The sequence below is a fragment of the Miniopterus schreibersii genome (assembly GCF_964146895.1).
Source record: "Miniopterus schreibersii genome assembly, chromosome: X".
NCBI classification, from domain to species: domain Eukaryota; kingdom Metazoa; phylum Chordata; class Mammalia; order Chiroptera; family Miniopteridae; genus Miniopterus; species Miniopterus schreibersii.
The window spans coordinates 14,010,562-14,030,894 of NC_138104.1; the positions used below are offsets into that span (position 1 = coordinate 14,010,562).

Here is a 20,333-nt window from a genome sequence, read left to right on the forward strand (position 1 = left end):
AAGAAATAAGTATAAAATAAAAATGTACATATAGATGCATTTGCTTCTCTGGACAAAAAAGAAATACTGGAAGTATTAACAAGAAACATTTTTTTAGCCCTTGCCAGTGTGGCTAAATGAATAGTGTGTCAGCCCGAGGGCATCAATGTTTCTCTCTCTCTACCTCCCTCCCTTCCAGTCTCTCTAAAAATCAATGGAAAAAATATCCTCAAGCGAGGATTAACTAAAAATAATAAAATAAAATAAACATTTCTTTAAAGATGCCTATATAGCCCAGCCGGCCATGGCTCAGCGGTTGAGCATTGACCTATGATGCAGAAGATCACCCTTCGGATTCCTAGTCAGGACACATACCCAGTTTTTGGGCTCAATCCCCAGTAGGGGGCGTGCAGGAGGCAGTAGATCAAGGAGCCACTGATGTTTCTCTCTCTCCCCCCCTCCCCCTTCCTCTCTCTGAAATGAATAAAGGCATATTAAAAAAAAAAAGATGACTATATAGAGGAAGGGGTGAAAGGAGTAAGGAGGCAGGACTCTGGAGACTTCTGTGTACACCTTTTTATATAACTTTACGTTTTGATTTAGGAAAATAAATTACCTGTTCAAAAAAATGAAACTGAATTTTTTAAATTCATAAGGTTGTAAAAAATTAGAAAAAATAAACCTAATCTATGGTGTACATCAAATAAATACCATGAGCATACAAAGAAAGCATTTACAGTAAGAGTTTAAAAATTAAGACTTTATCTACAGTGAGATGAATTTTAAGAAATATAAATAAAAATTAAACTTTACTTAATAGTTCTGTTGCACTGCTGATTATGTTCTTTTGAAGCTATTTTCTTTTTACTATATAATAGCAAACAAGAAAAAATAATAGCAAGCAAGTAATCATGTTAATGATATTAAGAATCAAGAGTTTAAATGTAAGAGAAAAAAGGTAATTATCTTAAAAACATTAATAACGTTAATAATGCTAAAATTCAATTGAAGGAAATGCAAAATAAAAACCACAATGAGACATCACTACACCTGTCAAAATGGTAACAATAAAATGTAGTGACAAATCCAAATCATAGCAAAGATGCAAAGAAACTGATTCTCACACATTATTGCTGATGGAAATGTAAAATGGTACAGCCACTCTGGTAAAGAGTTTAGGAGTTTTTTCTAAAAACCACACACGCTCACCACAGAAAAAGAAGTGATAATTATGTGACAGTATAGAACACTAGCTAAAGCTATGGCGGTAATCATACTGTAATATGTAAATGTACCAAATCAACACATTGTACAACTTATATGTAAATTATATCTCAATAAATTTTAAAATTTTAAATTTAAAAACCATATACATATTTACCATTAAAAACAACCAATCTTACTCCTGAGAACTTATCCCAGAAAAATGAAAATCTATGTCCACACAAAAACATGTATAAGAATGTTCATGAAGCTTTACTTGTAATAGCCAGAATTTGCAAATAACTCGGTTACAGGTTGAATTGTGTCACCCCAAAATTCATATTTTGAAGTTTAGCCACAAGTACCTTGGAATGTGATCTTACTTGGAGTTAGGGTCTTTATAGAAATTATCAAGTTCGAATGAGGTCATTAGTGTGGGCCCTAATCCAATAGGACTAGTACCCTCATGAAGAGAGGAAATTTGGCCCTGGCCAGTGTAGCTCAGTGTTTAGAACATCAGCCCATGCACTGAAGGTCCAACAGATTTGATTCCTGGTCAAGGGCACGTTACCTGAATTGCAGGCTCATCCCCGCCCCTACTAGGGGCGCGGGCAATAGGCAGCCAATTGGTGTGTCTCTCTCACCTTGATGTTTCTATCCCCCTCCCTTCCTCCCTCCCACTCTCTAAAAATCAATGGAAAATATATCCTCGGGTGAGGATTAACAACAACAAAAAAGAGGAAATTTGACGACAGACATGCACAAAGTAAGAACATCATGTGAAAATAAAGGCAGAGACCAAGGCAATTCTATAAACCAAGAATACCAAAGACTGCCAGCAAACCACCAGAAGCTAGGGAAGAGGCATGGAACAGATCTCTGCCATAGCCCACAGAAGGTAGCAACCCTGCTGACACCTTGATCTTGGATTTCTAGCCTCCACAACTGTGGAACAATAAATTCTTGTTGTTTAAGCCACCCAGTTTGTGGTATTTTGTTATGGCAGCCTTTCCAAACTAATACAAACCCAAATATCCTTCAATGAGTGAATAGTAAATAAACTGTGGCACATCCATACCATGGACTACAACACAGCAATAGGAAGGAATTAACTGTTGGAATGTAAAAACTCAGATGTACCTCAAGGGAATTATTTGAATGGGGGGAAAAGCCAATCTCCACAGATTATATACTGCATGGTTTCCATTTATATAACAGCCTCCAAAAGGACAAAATTATGGAGAACACGTGTTTGCCAGGGATTAGAAACAGAATAGAGGAAGGTGAGGGAGGGGAAGGAGTATAACTATAAACGAGTAGTATGAGGGGTCTCTGTGATGATGGAACAGTTCTGTATCTTGATGGTGGCGATGGTTAAATCATCTACACGTGATGAAACTGCACAGAATTATAAATACATAAACAAAGCCACATAAATGAGTGCACATATAACTGCAAAATCTGAATAAACTTTGTAAATGACATCAATATCAATTTCCTGGTCTTGATATTGTACTATAGTCATGCAACATATTACCAATGAAGGAAATTACATGAAGGGTATACATGATCCTCTTTACATTTACTTTACTACGTCCTGTGAATATAGTATTATACCAAAGTAAAACTTCAAAATGTCTAATCAGAATTCTAGCAAGGTTTTCTTTTTTACTCACCAAGCTGATTCTTAGGTGAAAAGGCAGAGGAATTAGAACAGCCAAAACAATTTTGAAAAAGAAAAAGTTTGGAGGACTCACACTATACCAAGGCTTACTATAAAGTTACCATAATAAAGAGTGTAATCAAGACAGATCAACTGAATAGAAACCTGAAGTAGACCCACACACATATGGTCACCTGATTTTTGCAAAGGCACCAAGTCACTTCAATAAAGAAAGACAGTCTTTTCAAACAATTAGATATCTATAAGCCAAAAAAAGTTCCTTAACCCATACCTTGTATCTATGGAAAAATTAAGTCAGAAAGAATGCCAGACTAAAATGTAAAAACTTTAAAACTTCTGGGCGGCTTTATCTGTAATCACCAAAAGGTGAAAAACAACCCAAATGTCCCTCGACTGGTGAATGGATATGCAAATTTGTTACATCCATACAATGGAATACTACTCAATAATAAAAAGGAACAAACATCTGATACATATATGACTAGGCTGAATCTTTTTTTATAAATACATAATTAATTTATTAAATGAATATTTTTGTATGTGAGTGTCCCAAAACAGTCAGCAGGCCAAGGCTGAAGGCTGCCAAACTCTGCTCTCATCTAAAGATAACAGATTGTGTGGACCACTGTGCAGAATGCATGATTTTCCACCACCATGCTGTACATTTGAAACCAAGACAGAGCAATACCGAATGTAAACTGCAATAAAATAAAAAAATTAGGTGAAAAAGATAGTATTACTGTAAGTTCTCTCAGCAACTTGCTATACTTCTTGTTAGTACTTATCACAATTTGTAATTACCCATTTTGAAGGCATGGATTCTATTTTGCATATCAGTATGTACATACTAGGCTGAATCTTAAACGTATTATGCTAAGTGAAAGTAGCCAGATTCAATAGGCTACTTATTGTACGATTCCATTTATCTGACAGTCGAAAGGCAAAAAAAACCTATGGATGAAAAACAGATCAATGGTTGCCAGGAGCTCAGGTTGGGGAGAAAGACTGACTGTACCAAGGAGTACAGTAAAACCTCAATAAAACGGACTAATTCGGGTGACGGGGTGCCCATTAAGGCCAAAAATCCATTATATAATAAAGTGGGATTTCTGAACGTGTATGTTAAAAAATTGACAAATAAGGGTTTTTTTTTTACTTATGTAGACAAGTTAGTGTAATTAAAATTAAGTATGTATGAAAAGTTTAATTTCACAGAAGTGTTTTCTGTATGTATTACTGTAATTTTAAATTTATACTGAATAGGTCTAGTAAATGTGTGCATTCACCAGTCACCTTGAGTAAACAAATGCATACGGCTGGGGTGCAGCTTGGTGCACATGGGAACATCAGTGGGCACATGCGAAAACTGCTGCAGAAAGTCATGCCACGAGACAACAGAACCAACGACTGAGCACTACAGTATGATCACAGGCTAATCATTCACACAATGTTTACAAGTGGTGACTCTTGGATTTAAATATGTAGACTACAGTTGTAGATGTGTGATATTTATTTGTGTTGGCGAAATCACTACAGTGTTTTTTCCAACATATGGCTATTTGCTAAAATTTGTTAAAAATAAGTGAAGCCTGGCTGGTGTTGCTCAGTGGTTGAGCATCGACCCATGAACCAGGAGATCACGATTCGATTCCTGGTCAGGGCACTTGCCCAGGCTGTGGGTTTGATCCCCAGTAGGGGGCGTGCAGGAGGCAGCCAATCAATGACTCTCATCATTGATGTTTCTCTCTCTCTCTCCCTCTCCCTTCCTCTTTCTGCAATCATCAAAAATGTATTTTTTTAAAAAGTAAATTAATAACAAACAATAACCTGCTAATTTAAGTAAAAGCAAATCTTGGTTAAAAGCATTTTTAAATTAAGAGTGTTAACTTTCACGTGACATATAGACTGAAAACTTTGTCCATTAAATCCAAAGTCCATTAAATCAAGGTCTGCAAAATCAAGGGTTTGCTGTTTTGGAGGGATTTTGAGATATTGTAACTGAAATGTATCTTGATTGTGATGATTTTATTCACCTCTTTGCCAAAACTCACAGAACTGTATACTAAAGAGTGAATTGGACTTTATGTAAATAATACCTTAATAAAACTTAAAGTCTGTGTCCATCTTCTAATTAGTTTCTTTGATATCTACACTGAAACCCCCAAATTACCTGTTTTAGCCACTTGAACATTTAATTCCACTTTGTTCTGCTTTTTTTTTTTTTCAATCCTCACCTGAGGATATTTTTTCCATTGCTTTTCGGGGGGGGGGGGGAGAGAAACATCGATGTGAGAGAGACACATCGGTTGGTTACCTCCCGAATGCACCCCGACCAGGGCCGGGGGACTAGGCCTGCAACCGAGGTATGTGCCCTTGGCCAGAATCAAACCTGGGAACCTTCAAGTCCGAGTGCCGATGGCTCTAACCACTGAACCAAACCAGCTAGGGCTGCTCTAGCCATTTTAATCAATTAACACGTAAGCATCCTTCATACCAACTGACATATGATTGAAGATTGTGACCAATGGCTATATGAATTTGTAATTTTAACAAATAATAGCAAAATTGGCCTCCATAGACAAAGGTTATAACAAATTGTACTTCCACCAGCAACCTATGTATGGATTTGTTTCTGTACATTCACTAACAGCGTTGTTGTCAAGACTTTCAAATTTTTGCTAATCTGCTAAGGTGAAAAAGGGTTAATTCAGGGTATATTGAATCTCCCTACATGAAGTCCCACCTTCACAAACTTAGGAACCAAACAAACATTTTCAATAAGTCCTGTTATTCAAAACTCAAACCAAGACTTGGATAATGCAGTATTCATAATTATTTGAACTCTTGCTGATGAAAATCAGGAACCAAACATGTCTGGCTAAGAAGGGATACCTATAGTTTTAATTTGCTCTTCTCTTATTTCCTTACGTTTACAGGCCATTCTTAGTACCTTTTCCATAAATTCTCTCTGCTTATGTCATTTGCCCTTTCTTCCTAACAGGCTGATCTCTTTCTTGCTGACTTCAAAACACTCTTTATGTATTAGTATAGTCTTTCAAGCTTGATAAGTCAAAAATTCTCTCCACTTCTTCCACCAAGACAGATCACTTCCTGCTAACATGGCGTCTTTGTGCGGCAGTTGTTACATTCAGCCCTACTCTCCCTCCTAGTCTGACTAAGCCTTGTCCTCAGGGGCTTTTTCAACTTGCTCAACCTTTTCATCTGCTCCCATTGCCACATACAAAGGATATTATTATCTTTTACAGCTGAGATTTCTGAGATGAGCTATCCCTAGGCTAGCTTACTACACTCCATGTTTCTCTCATGTACTGCCTACCCTCTCTTACACATTTTTTGTAATCTGCACTTGTCATCTGTCTCCAAGTATGCTTTAAAAAAAAAAAAAAAAGAGTTCACAGAGGGGTTTTTTCCTGTTCACCTTGTTATTTCTGTATTACACCTGAGAAGAAAAATGTCCACACATTATCTAGGTAAGACCAGAAGTCTGATATTGCTAATGCTTACGCAAGTAATGTCATAAAACGGTTTCCACAACACATGGACTTCCTCTAAACACTCATCAACATTGAATACTTTTTAAACAGTTAAGAGTCTTGCCCAAGGTCACACAAGCTAGTAAGAGGCAAAAATCTCAGTTTGAACTTGTTTTAGGCATATGTGCTTCACAAATAGGTGTCTTGTTGGGATAATTCATATCGGCTCTTCAGAACATAAATGAAATTTTGCCCTTAAAGTCTTCTGAATCAGTCAAAATCAAATATAAGAGGTGTTAGTTTCCTTCATCTATATTTAAGTAAATGTCTAAAATGATCACATAGAAACCCCTGAAATATCATACACACCCTGTTCAATACATAAAAACAGTTCCCTTACAACTGTGTACACGAAATGATCTCTAGTAGAATCCTGAGCAGCCGAAAACCCCCAACAGCTGCACTTTACCAGCAATCTTATTATAAAGCAAATAGGCATTTGTTGCCTGTAATTGTGCTTCGCTGAAGGGGAGCAGTAGTAGCTCCACTATAATACATGCGGGGGATCACTTAATCAATAATGGAAAATTCCATCTATAAGAGAGTAGTTCTCTTAAATTCCAGTGTGCTTAAGAATCATATAAAATGCTTGATAAAATGCAGGTTATAAAACCCACACCTAGGGAAGCACTCAGATCTGTATACAAGTCTTGGTATCTGTATTACTCTCAAATCCCTTATATTGGTGGGTCCATATCCCACTTTAAGAAAAGTTGCTGTAAGCCATGGAATCAGGAACCTCCAATATACAGGATGACCCAGTTTTAGGGACAGAAAAGGGATGAGTAGTTAGGGAAGAGAAGCAAACACACTCCCCCCCTGCCTGACTTAGGCCACTTAATCATCTGAACCTCATTCTCTCAAACGCCAGAAACCCACAGCTCAATGATTATTTCCCCAGAATGTCCTTAAGAAGCTTCCCAGAGCCTAAACCACCAATAGTGACCACACTACTCTTCCTTCCACAAGAAAAAAGTATCTCTTTCCTAAAAGATATTGCTCAAGTTTAAGCTAACCAAGGCTGAAAATCTCCAGGAAGTTTATTCCATGTAGACTTCAACTTGCCACTGGGATCTTCCTCTTTCTAATTTCTATCTTCTACAGAAACATCAAGAGCCGCCAGTTTCTAGAAAATATGAATAAACCAAGACAAAAGTTTACTCAACTGGGAAAAAGAATCAGATAAAAAAGAGTATTTTTAAAACTATGAGTTTTAGAAGAATATACGATAACCTTTTGGAGGCACTTGTTATAATTTAACATCACCAAGCCCCTTGGCAATCCCAATGAGATTCTCCAGAGACCAAAAACCATTGTTTTTTTAATTAATGAAGTTAAACCTACAGCTCCGAAGTACAATGTTTGTCTCATTATTCCATGAAAAGTGTTCATTCCCATCTCTGTTTCCCCAGTCTGTAACCATAACCGACTCCCCCTTCTACTCAACCCAGAAACATGGGTATATGGGTGATCAGTATAATTATGTATACTGGAAATTTTTCTAATAAAATGTTGGGGAGCTTTAACCAGTTTGGCTCAGTGGTTAAAGCGTCGGCCCATGGACTGAAGGGTCCTGGGTTCGACTCTGACCAAAGGCATGTTCGATTCTGACCTCGGTTGCAGGCTCTATCCCCAGCCCTGGTTCGGGCACATGCGGAGGCAACCAATCGATGTGTCTCACATCGATGTTTCTCTCTCTCTCCCTTTCACTCTCTCTGAAAAGCAATGGAGAAAATATCCTCTGGTGAGGATTAAATACATACATACATACATACATACATAAAATGATGGGAGAGCCCTGGTCAGTGGTTAAAGTGTCAGCCCGAGCAACAAAGGGTTGTGGGTTCTATTCTCGGTCAAGGACATGTACCTAGGTTGCAGACTCGGTCTCCAGCCCCTGGTTGGGGGCACGTGTGGAAGGCAACCACTCGATGTGTCTCTCTCATCAATGTTTTTCTCTCTCTCTCTCTTTCTCCCTCCCTCCCTCCCTTCCACTCTCTCTAAAAAAATCAATGGAAAAAATATCCTTGGGCGAAGATTAACAAAAATAATAATAAAGTTAAAAATAAAAAAATAATAAAATGTTGGGGAAAATGAATAAAATAGAGTAGTGCCCCCCCCCCCAAGTGAGCTTACAGTACAGTGAAGGTGTCACTGTACTGTAAGCAATTACAATTGAGTGCCATGAAAGTACACTGGCATAAATATGCATAGGAAGCCCCAGGGCACAGAAAAGTGGCTCTTAACTGGGAAAGGGGAGCTCAGATATGGTTTCCAGGTGACCCCTATCTAAATCTGAAGGACATGAAGTTATACCGGCAAGTGGGTGTATGAGTGTTTTAGACACTAGAAACAGCTCAAGCAAAGAAACAAGTGGGCTTCAAACAGCATGGTATGTTAACATAACTAAAAGTAGTTGGGTACTACTACAATATGTGAGGAAAGGGAGGGAGGGAGGTTGGTTGCTTTGGAATTCCCTGATAAACTCCTACTGAACCTCAATCACTACCTCCTCTCTGTAAGGCACACTCCCTGAACTCTCCCAGATAATCACCACCTCTTTCTATAGCTATACACAAGCTTCTATACTTACAATAATGATCCTGTATTTTAATGCTTTTGTTTCCTTAGGTACCTTCTGTATTAAGACTACAGACTCTTCAAAGATAAAAACTGCATCTTATACACACAATAAAGTTTATTCTTTTGACATAAAGTATGACCTAAATCACATCCCCATGAACTTCCCACCCAACAAAAAATATCTAGGCTGCCCAGCCAGTGTGGCTCAGTGGTTAAGCACAAACCCATGCACCAGGTCGTCACTGGTTCAATTCCCAGTCAGGGCACAAGCCCAGGTTGTGGGCTCAATCTCCAATAGGGGGCATGCAGGAAGCAGCTCATCAATGTTTCTCTCTCATGGATGTTTCTATCTCTCTCTCCCTCTCCCTTCCTCTCTCACCAAAAAAAAAAAAAAATCAATAAAAACATATTTTTAAAAACTGTCTGGGCTAATTTAGTGTAGAGATATAATTATAATACCACTTTTTCTGTAAGAAAAACAGATTAAATTACACGTATGCCCAGAAAAGTAGGCATTTTAAAAAGCCACGGGCCCAGCTGGAATAGCTCAGTTGGCTGAGCATCGTCCTGTGCATTGAGGGTTGCCGGTTAGATTCCCATCAGGACACAGCCTGGGTTTGAGGCAGTTTGATCCCATTGGGGCAGGTACAGAAGGCAACCGATCAATGTTTCTCTCTCACATCAATGTTCCTCCCTCTGTCTCTGTCTCTCTCTCTTAGCATGTCCTCGGGTGAGGATTGAAAAATTAATTTTTTAAAAGGCCATGGGGCCGTTCAGCCAGAACTGCCATCTGCCAGTAATTAGCCAAAATGACCAACACAAAGGGAAAGAGGAGAGGCACCCGCTGTATGTTCTCTAGATCTTTTAGAAAACATGGAGTTGTTCCTTTGGCCACATACATGCGCATCTGCAAGAAAGGTGATATTGTAGACATCAAGGGAATGGGCACTGTTCAAAAAGGAATGCCCCACAAATGTTCCCATGGCAAAACTGGAAGAGTCTCTACAATGTCCCCCAGCATGCGGTGGGCACTGTTGTGAACAAACAAGTTAAGGGCAAGATTCTTGCCAAGAGAATTAATGTGTGTATTGAGCATATTACGCACTTTAAGAGCCAAGATAGCTTAATGAAATGTGTGAAAGAAAATGAACAGAAAAAGAAGGAAGCCAAAGAGAAAGGTGCCTGGGTTCAACTGAAGCATCAGCCTGCTCCACCCAGGGAAGCACACTTTGTGAGAACCCATGGAAAGGAGCCTGAGCTGCTAGAACCCATTCCCTATGAATTCATGGCATGATAAGTGTTAAAAAAAAAAAAAAAAAAAAGACCTCCGTACTGATAAAAATGTTTCTCTTAATTCGGTAGAAGTGTGGTATCCCTTCCCCCAAAAAGTAATTAAAGAAAACTTTGTGTCCAAAATAAAATAAAATAAAATAAAATAAAATAAAATAAAATAAAAGGCCATGGGAATGATTAGATTCATAAATACAGAGTATATACTGCTAAAAATGTGCCGATATTATAAAATGTAAGACAGTATCATCAAGTGAAAAGAACAAGTTATAGACCAATACATATAAATTTAATGTAATTTGTTTATGCTTACAAATTTTCTAGAAGGATACAAACAAATTATCAGCAGTGGTTACCTCTGAAAACTGGGAATGGAGGGATTGAAATTTTTCACTCTACACCCCCTTTTGTACTCAATTTTTACCATCGACAGGAATCATTATTTTTATACAAGTAATAATAAGAGTTCTTCCTCCTTTTGAAGCAGCTTGCACCGAACATTTAAAAAATCCTTTGAATACATGAGAACCATGCTACAGAACCAGCAAGTTTTCCCAGATGCTGCTTCTATAAAATATACAACCACCAAGAAAGGCAAACATTCCAAAGAATTATAATACAGGGAACTCTCAATGGTTTCACTTGCAGACATACTCCCTGAAGATTAATTTAAAACAAATAAAATAGAAATTAGATAAGTAGATAGCTAGGATAGCTAGATAAGAAAGAGGAGAGAGATACAGGGGAGGAGAGAGGGGAGAAAGGGGAGAGGAAGAGGAGAGAGAAAAAAAAGGGAAGAGAGGGAAAGGGAGGAAGGAGGGAGAGACTGACTGAGAGAGAATGAACCAATTTAACAATGTCCTTAACTGAAACACAACTGGAAACAACTGAAAAAGCACTCTGGTAAGTTTTCAAACCACCTAAACCGTCATACCATTTCTCCAGGCAAATTCTAACAAGCTTCTTTTAAAATCAGAATATAAATGAGAAATTCAAGAATCAATGGCGCACTGTGTCTTGTAGTACTCACAGATGAATGAAAAAAGAGAAGGAATCAAACTAACACCTCAACCAGTCTTTTTTAATGGAAGCAATGAAACAGAAAAGAACACACATACCATAAAATATATCAACCATAAAATATATGAAGTAATTCAGAAGGCAGAGAGCAGTAAAGTATTTGCTTTGCTGATTGACAAGACAAGCTACACAAAAAGCAATGGGCATAGAGATTACAATGGACGGCCTACAGCAGCTGTTTTCAGCCTTTTTCATCTCATGGAACACACAAATTACTAAAATTCTGCAGCACACCAAAAAATATATTTTTTGCCCATCTGATTAAAACATAGGCATAATTTTGATTCATTCACACTGGACGGCTATTGTTGTGTTGCCTGTTGTCATTTTTTAATTTGCCAACCTAAGGGAAAAGAGGTCAGTGTCCCTGACTAAATAGTCAGGTGTTGCATGTTTTAAAAATTCTTGCGGCACAGCAGTTGAAAATTGCTGGATTAAAGCATGCTTCCTTCATTTCATCAAGAAGTTGAAGATTCTCAAATAAATCCATTAAGGTACAAAAATAGTTATATAAGATATAAGTCTACTTACAGTGGCTATAATTTTCAAGAACAAGAAGAAAAGAATAACACTAAAATTCCATGGTAAAATGCAACGATTGAATGGTAGTGTGTGCTGAGAGTTTACTAAAAGAATAAAGAGCCAGTAGTTGAGACTATTAAAGTCCCCCCAAAGTGTAAGAAACAATATACTGGATCATATCATCTAGGTCAAACCCTCTGAGCATTTGTAAAGCAATGTTCTTCAGTGAACGCTACACAGGAAACAGATGACCTTGGCTCCCACCAAATTACATGCAAAATTACCTTTAAAGAACTCAGAACAATCACACAGCATCCATTACCCTGATAAATCACTTATTTTTCATTTTTCTCCCCAGGCTTTATCCGTATGTACGTGCATGGATGCCCAGGTGTTGGTTTTTCAAAACTATAACCAAAGAATAAATATTTATTGTGCATAATTTTAATCTCTATATGCATTTCTACCATTTTTATAATAGTAATAAAAAGTAATAGTTTAATGAAATTCCACCAGAAATGCTGTATCATAACCTACTTATTTCTTATTAGACATTAAGATTGACCCCAATATTTCACTATAATAACTAACACTGCTTCCTGTGTATAGATTTTATGTGGAATTATTTCCTATTTTCTTATCATTAGATTCAAGTAGATCAACATTTATTTTAGGGCTCTTGATTAGAGACAAGGTGTATGTCTACAATTTTTTGTTATTTGTAGAATGGGGAGATTTGCACCAATTCTTCACGTTTACTGCCTAAGGATTTAAAATGACACTTAGCATAGTGCCTGGCACTGAATAAGTGGTAGCAATAGTATTAAATCATGTCCACTAACATTTAAAATCAGAACGGTTGTTCACATCAATGTACCTGAATGCTGAATAACATAAAACCTTTGCTCATATTTGCTACAAATGCTTTCCCAAATTTGTTGTCATCTTAGTTGTTCCTTTCTGTACCATAAAGACATGAGTTTCATCTCTCTGGCATTTTGTAAAATAAACCTAACATTATCAAACACATTCCATGTTGCATAAATTTAACATAATACACTATCTTTAATTATTTCCAGGTGATATCCTGCCCATTCTACAGATGAGAAAACAAAAGAAATTAATTTCCACAAGGCCACACAGTTAATGAGAGGAGTCATAGGATTCCAACTTAAATCTGCTTGACTAGAAGGCTTACTACCTTCTTTCCAGTATTCCAAGTTACCTCAAAATACATTCAAATGTTTTTGGAAGCTACTCACCATTACAAGTATAAACATGAACCAGAAAACTATTATGAAACCCTAATACCTTTGTTACCTGCCAGCCAATTCATCCAGTAGCATGCACATCTCCAAGATCAAACACATGGAAGATTAGAAATACAGAACCAATCTGAGCAGACCTGGGTTAGAATCCTTACATATTAGCTTTGTAATGTTAAATTATTTCCCGTACATATATAAAGGAATTTATAGAGTTAAGGCTTCTTCCTGATCTAAAACTCTATGGTTCTAAAGAACAAAGAACCAGAATCAGAAAACAAGATGTGTATGCTGCTGTTTCTGTTACCAATTCTAGTTGCGTGACCTTGGGCCATGTTTGGCTTGTCTGAAAGGGTAATTCTTCATTTGTAAAACAGCATGAATACCACAAGACCTCCCCCTCTAAAGGACTATCATGAGGACAAAGTGAAAACTGCTATGTAAATTCTACAATGCACTAAAAGTATGGTGGGATCCTCACCACTACCTTTAACACACATAGTGAGCAGCACACCCAGAATTTGCTATTAGGTAATACATTCAACCTTGGAGAACAGTGCTAACAAACCCTCCCCCAATCTTCCTACAAGATGGTGGCAAAAAAAGCAATCTCCAATTGACCCTTAAACTACACAAGTTTGAACTAAACAGATCCCCTTAACATGCAGATATTTTTCAATAAACAAACATATTTTCCTTATGATTTTCTTAAAAGCATTTTCTTTTCTCTGGCTTGCTTTATTGTAAGAATATGGTGTATAGGGTGTCCCAAAAAATGTATACACACACTTTGAATAATTATAAAGACAGTGTTTATTAAAAAATACATTTCATGCCCTAGCCGGTTTGATTCAGTGGTCAGAGCGTTGGCTTGCAGGCTGTAGGGTCCCAGGTTCGATTCCGGCCAGGGGCATATACCTCGATTGCAGGCTCAGTCCCTGGCCCCAGTCAGGGCACATGTGGGAGGCAACCAATCAATGTGTCTCTTTCCCATCGATGTTTCTATCTCTCTCTCCCATTCTCTTTGAAAAGCAATGGGGGGAAAATATCCTTGGATGAAGATAAAAAAATAAATAAAATAAAATACATTTCATTTTCAAAACTGTTCTATCAGTAGTTAAAGTATGTGTACACCTTTTGGGACACCCTGTATAATACATATAACATACAAAGTAAGTGTTAATTAAATGTGCTTATCAGTAAGGCTTCCAGTCAATACTAGGCTATTATAGTTAAGTTTGGGGGGAGTCAAAAGTTATACTCATATTTTCGGGGGGGTCAGCTCCCCTATCCCCTGCATTGTGCAAGGGTCAACTGTAGCTTCACTAACTATTCTTTTTTTACCTGCTTCAAATTTCTTAACTTCTGCAATTAGCAAAAGAAACTTGTCTACATTTGGAAATATAGCAGGTCCTTGAATAGTGTCATTTCATTCAGCATTATTTTGTTATAACATTGAGAATGCCGTAGGAATTTAATTCTTGTTTATATCAATTAACCTATGGCAGGTAAAACTGGTTTCGTTATACATCATTTTGCTAAAAGTTACATAAATTTGCATAAATTTCACTTATGACATTAAGTGAAGACTTAGTGTACACCAAATCAGATGCTAAGGAATAAAACCCTGTCCTAACGTGTGGAGATAAACCTCATCAGAAGAAGCCCTGCTCACAGTCATAGCTCAGATAATGAGCTCAGCCAGTTACATACAGCAAAAGATTTATTTACCACACTTTTGGAGACTTATGTCTTTTTTTAGCTTTACCTCTCATTTCTTGTACCTACAGTAATACTGACAAGCACCTCAGATCTCAAAACTTATTCCACCTTAAACTGATTTTTAAAAAAAACAACCCTGCACAATTTCAAAAACTTCAGACATTTAGTTACACTCACAACTAGGATTGAATTTATTTCTAAATACTTTAATCAGTATCTAGTTAAATTATTAAATCATTCATTCAACAAATATTTCTTGAGTAGCACCGAGGTTACAGCAATAAACAGCAAAGCCCCTGCTCCCATAGCGCTTAATTCTAGTAGGAGGAAGAGAGACCACAAAGAAACAAGAAAATACCAGCAGTGATAAAAACTACCATGAAAATAAAACAAGGTGATTGTGCTGAGAGGGGAGCAGGGCTCCATTCACTACATTTAAACATAATACAACATACACGATCATTTTAACTAAAGCTATAAATAATACATGTGACGTTCCTAACTAAAATAAGTCTTTATAGTGTGTTTGAAAATTAACTATTCTATATTTCCATTTGCCCTGAACTTCTCTACCCAAACCTGAACCTTTTTTCACTGCAAATTTGCTAGTGTATCTTTAATCACTCTAAAATTAGACAGTCCAGAACATTCTCTAATATCCTAAAAGGTACCTTTTCCCATAGGTTTCACAATGCCTGGCACTAACAAATTTTCAGTAGGGGAAGAAGTCTATGAACTACTACCTGGCATAACCATGAATGCAAACATATAATAATATTTTAAGAATGATGTCTTGCCCTAGGTAATCCTGCTCAGTGATTAGAGCATCGGCCCGCGGACTAAAGAATCCCGGGTTAGATTCCAGCCAAGGGCACGTACCTCGGTTGCAGGCTTGATCCCTTGCCCCAGTCAGGGCATGTGCAGGAGGCAACCAATAGATGCATCTCTCTCACATCAATGTTTCTCTCTGTCTCTCTCTCCCTTCTACTCTCTGAAAAGCAATGGAAAAAATATCCTCAGGTGAGAATAAAAAAAAAAAAAAAGAATGTCTAACACCCAATTTTACTTTCTCTACCCTGCTCATGACTAAAAATTATCATTACTACCAAGAAACAGGCTGAACTACTAATAAAATTTTAATTTCACTCTAGGCTTCATTGTTAAAAAGATTACACTGCAGTGAGAAAAAAAATCTGGGCTTTTCCCACTGGTTCTCTCATATACTATTTACAATTTACAAAACACTTTGAACACAGCTTATCTACAAGCTGTCCACTGAACGCAACTTAGCACTACTGGGCTAGACAAGAGGATGCATAGATTATTGTAGGTTTCCTAGGCATCTGCTGTTTGTAAATTGAAATGAGCTGAAACTACAAATAAGGTGAACAGACATTACAAAATAATACACAGACCCAATTTAAAATAATTAGATACATCTACTTAATACTAAAAACCATCACTACCAGTGATTAACCAGAAAACTACTACTGTATACTCATAATTAAAAGACGCCCGAGGTTAAACTTAAGTGTTGTCTGTCACATTCAAAATACCTTGCTCGAAAATAAGGGGAAATATTCATTCTAGCTAGTAATCAAAGAAACACAAATTAAAGAACCTGAACTACTACTGGCAAACACAAAATAACATTTCCAGAAGCAGGGATGATGTGGCTGCCATATATCACAGCAACCATACCTCTATAATATGAATACAACACTATTGGGAAACAACATATCTTCATTTACCAAGAGCTTTAAAAGTTCACACTGCTGGACGTAGAGAGAGAAAAACAAAAACAAAAAACAGAGCTACAGTCCAGCCAGGCATGGCTCAGTGGTTGAGCATCAATCTAGGATCCAGGAGATCGGGGTTCAATTCCCGGTCAGGGCACATGCCCGGGTTGCCGGCTGCAGCCCATCAATGACTCTCTCATCATTGATGTGTGTCTCTCTCTCCCTTCCTCTCTGAAGTCAATAAAGATATATTTAAAAAACAAAACAAAAAAAAAACGCCCAGCCAGGTGTGGCTTAGCGGTTGAGCATTGACCTAGGATCCAGGAGATCGCAGTTCAATTCCTGGTCAGGGCACATGCCCGGGTTGCGGGCTCAATCCCCAGTCATGGAGCCTGTAGGAGGCAGCCGATCAGTGACTCTCTTATCATTGATGTTTCTCTCTCTCTCTCCCTCTCCCTTCCTTATCTCTCTGAAGTCAATAAAGACATATTTTAAAAAACAAAACAAAACAAAAACAGAGCTACACACAGAAATAGTGCCATCAAAATCAGAGGGAGAAAAGAAAAAATTAAAAGAATTAAAAAAATTTAAAACTCAGAGGGGAAAGGGAAAAAATATATTGCAAGAAAAATAATTAGGTATTTCATGGTATGGCACCAAAAAAATACCAAAGTGTGTATGGCTAAATTGGTTCTGGGAACCAATTCCAATGTGTGTTGGGGGATTTCCCACACAGCACCAAGTAATTCTCCAGACACCAGCTGGGTGTCCTACAATGCAACTCAATTCTGACACTGTCTACCCAGATACAGTACCAGACTCCACAGGTTAAGGGTTAAATCCTACAAAACTGCCTCCTCTTCCTCATTTCAGAGTCCAGGTTGTTACCTATGCTCCTGACAGACTGGCAAGGTTCCAACAACCTCCTCTCCTTAATTTGTTAGGGTGGTTCACAGAACTCAAGAGAAACGTTACTTACTAGATCAGCAGTTTTAAGGATAACTTAGGAACAACCAGATGGAAGAGGTGCATAGGGCAAGGTATGGGGCTTGGAGCTTCCATCCCTCTCAGATGGCACCACTCTCCCCAAATCGCCACATGTTCACCAAGAGGGAAGCTACCTGAACGCTGTCCTTTTCCGTCCTTATGAAGGCTTCATTACACAGCTGTGGCTGATTAAAACATTGGCCATTGGTGACTGAGCTCCATCTCCAGCCCCTCTCCCCTCCCTGGAGGTCAGGGGATGTGACTGAAAGTTCCAACCCTCTAATCACAGGGTTGGCTCCACTGGTAACCAACCAACCCCCATCTTGAGGTGCATTCCAAAAGCCACTTCATTAATATAAAGGACACCTTTTCACTCTCAGCACTTGGGGAGCTCTGTACCAGAAACAGGAGGAAGACCAAATATGTATTTCTTATAAATCACAGTATCACAATAGCCCTACCTGACATCAGTCAAAAATTAATTCCTGATGCGTTAAAATTTTAAATGTGGGGAAAAAGCAGAAGAGATTTTCATGTGGTAAGGAAATGGAGTGCTGCTGAAGGGAATTATGATGGAATATGGAAAAGCATTTAACGTTTTGTATTCTTTTCACTTAACAATATATACATTATTACAACCATAAAGAACATACACATGGCATTCAGTACTTGCTCTTTTGGAAAACTTAACATACTCAATTGTAACTGCTTTTTAATCTCCCCATTAGATCATAAATTCTATGAGGGCAGGGACCAGGCCTGTCTTGTTCGTTACTAAGTCCCCAGTGCTTAGCACAGTGCCTGCCAATACTAGTCACTCAAATATTTGTGAACCAATTCTACTTCTGGGTAGATACACAAAAGAATTTAAAATAGGGACTTGAACAGATATTTGTACCCAGCAGCATTTTCACAACAGCAAAAAAGATGGAAGCAACCCAGTGTCCATCATGGATGAGTGAACAAAATGTGGCATATACATACAATGGAATACTATTGAAGCTTAAAAGGGAAGAAAATTCTGACACCTGCTACAAAACATGGATGAATGTTGAAAACATTATGCCAAGTGAAATAAGCCAGTCACCAAAGAACAATTATTCTATGCTTCCTCCTATATATGAAATACCTAGAACAGTCAAATACATAGACAAAGCAGAATGCTGGTTACCAGGGACTGTCTGAGAACAGAGTGGAGGAGACTGGGAGTTGCTTAATGGGTACAGTTTCATTATGGGGTGATGAAAAAGGTCTGGAGATGGATGGTGGTGACCTCTGCACAACAATGTGAATGTTCTTAATGTCATGAACTGTACACTTAAAATAGTTAAAATGGTAAAATTTATGTATATTTTACCAAAATAAAAAATTAAGTACTTCTGGAATGAAGACAGAATTTATGAGCAGTTTTTTCAGATAACAACAATTTCTCTGAAACATTTTCCCAAGCAGCAGAAAAGATTTTGTACTCATAAAATAATAATACTCATGTCTGGCATTATTTCCACCCAAGGTAAGCTTTTCCACAAAACTTGAAAAAAACTCTAAGTGGTTGTCTACACATTTATTTCACATGGAAGTACAGAGGGGAAAAAAAGGTTTTCCTTTTCAAATAATCATTGATTATATCAGCTTTAAAGATAATTTCAACTTGACTTAATGGAACAGCTTTTATATCTATACAATTTAAAAGCATCTCTCAGATGGAGAACATGCCATCTGGATTCTTTTCAAATTTGAAATGTTTATGGATTTTATGTTACATTTTCCTAGATTTTCTCCTAACTCCCTGACCAGTCAGTCCATCAATGGTCCTACTTCCTCCTGCCCAATTAACAATGTTTTCTGGTGATTACTGGGGAGAGGAGGGGATGAAGGAGGGCATAGGGGGGATAAATGGTGAGGGAAGGAGACTTGACCTGGGGTGGTGAACACACCATACAGTGCGCAGATGATGTGCTGTGGGATTGTGCACCTGAAACCTGTATAATTTTGTTAACCAGTGTCACCTCAGTAAGTTCAATGAAAAGGAAAAGAAACAAGGCTTTCACCTGACCCTCTGTTCTTTATTTGTAAGTCCCCTCCTAACAGTCAATGTACGCTATGCAGAGGGATCCCTAATAGCTCCTGCTCTTATGTCTGCTGAACTCCAGCTGCATAATATCAGATTAAGATTGAAGTATCCAAAATAATATTTGTCGCTTTCTTTCCAAAATCAGTTACCATTTAAATGCAAGAGCATAGATCTGGCTGAGTAGCTCAGTTGGTTAGAGCGTCATTCCAATAAGCCAAGGTTGTGGGTTCAATCCCAGGTCAGGGCACATACAAGAATCAACCAATGAAAGCATAAATAAGTTGAACAAATCGGTTTGTTTCTCTCTCTCCCCCTTCTCTTCCCCCCATCTAAAATCAATAAGATTAAAAAGAAATAAATTCAAGAGCATAGTAGTACAATATTGTTTCACTACTGTGTTCCAACTACATACATTGCAAGAAATTTTTCCCCTCCCTTTCTTTCTTCATGGCAATGAATTTTTTTAATCTTAGTTGAGAAGGAGGGAGTGTGTGACTAGAATGGCATGGTGAAGCCACATCTCTGATCCTGGAAGTGGCCTCTGGTAAGTGGTGGGTGTAACAGAGACGTTAGGAAAAGATAGGCTTTAGGGTCAATCAGATGTAGGTTCAGATCTGAAGCTGTGGTCCCTGCAAGCGATGTGTCTTCTGT

General features: G+C 37.8%; 1 protein-coding gene and 1 pseudogene across 7 annotated transcripts in view; one reads left to right on the plus strand and one right to left on the minus strand.

Annotated features, from left to right (window-relative positions):
* The window catches only part of STAG2 (STAG2 cohesin complex component), a gene marked incomplete at its 5' end in the record, with an annotated part of 116,844 nt that overhangs the window by 79,829 nt on the left and 16,682 nt on the right, over positions 1-20,333 (minus strand). Inside the window, one exon of one of the 6 annotated variants that reach the window (XM_081125568.1) lies at positions 7,437-7,513. The exons of the other annotated variants lie outside the window; for them this stretch is intronic. Of the gene's footprint in view, positions 1-7,436; positions 7,514-20,333 lie in introns of those variants that run through there. 6 annotated transcript variants of the gene reach the window in all.
* On the plus strand, positions 9,796-10,374 carry LOC308550894 (large ribosomal subunit protein eL21 pseudogene; annotated as a pseudogene). The gene has a single exon. The product of its transcript is annotated as a large ribosomal subunit protein eL21 pseudogene (transcript).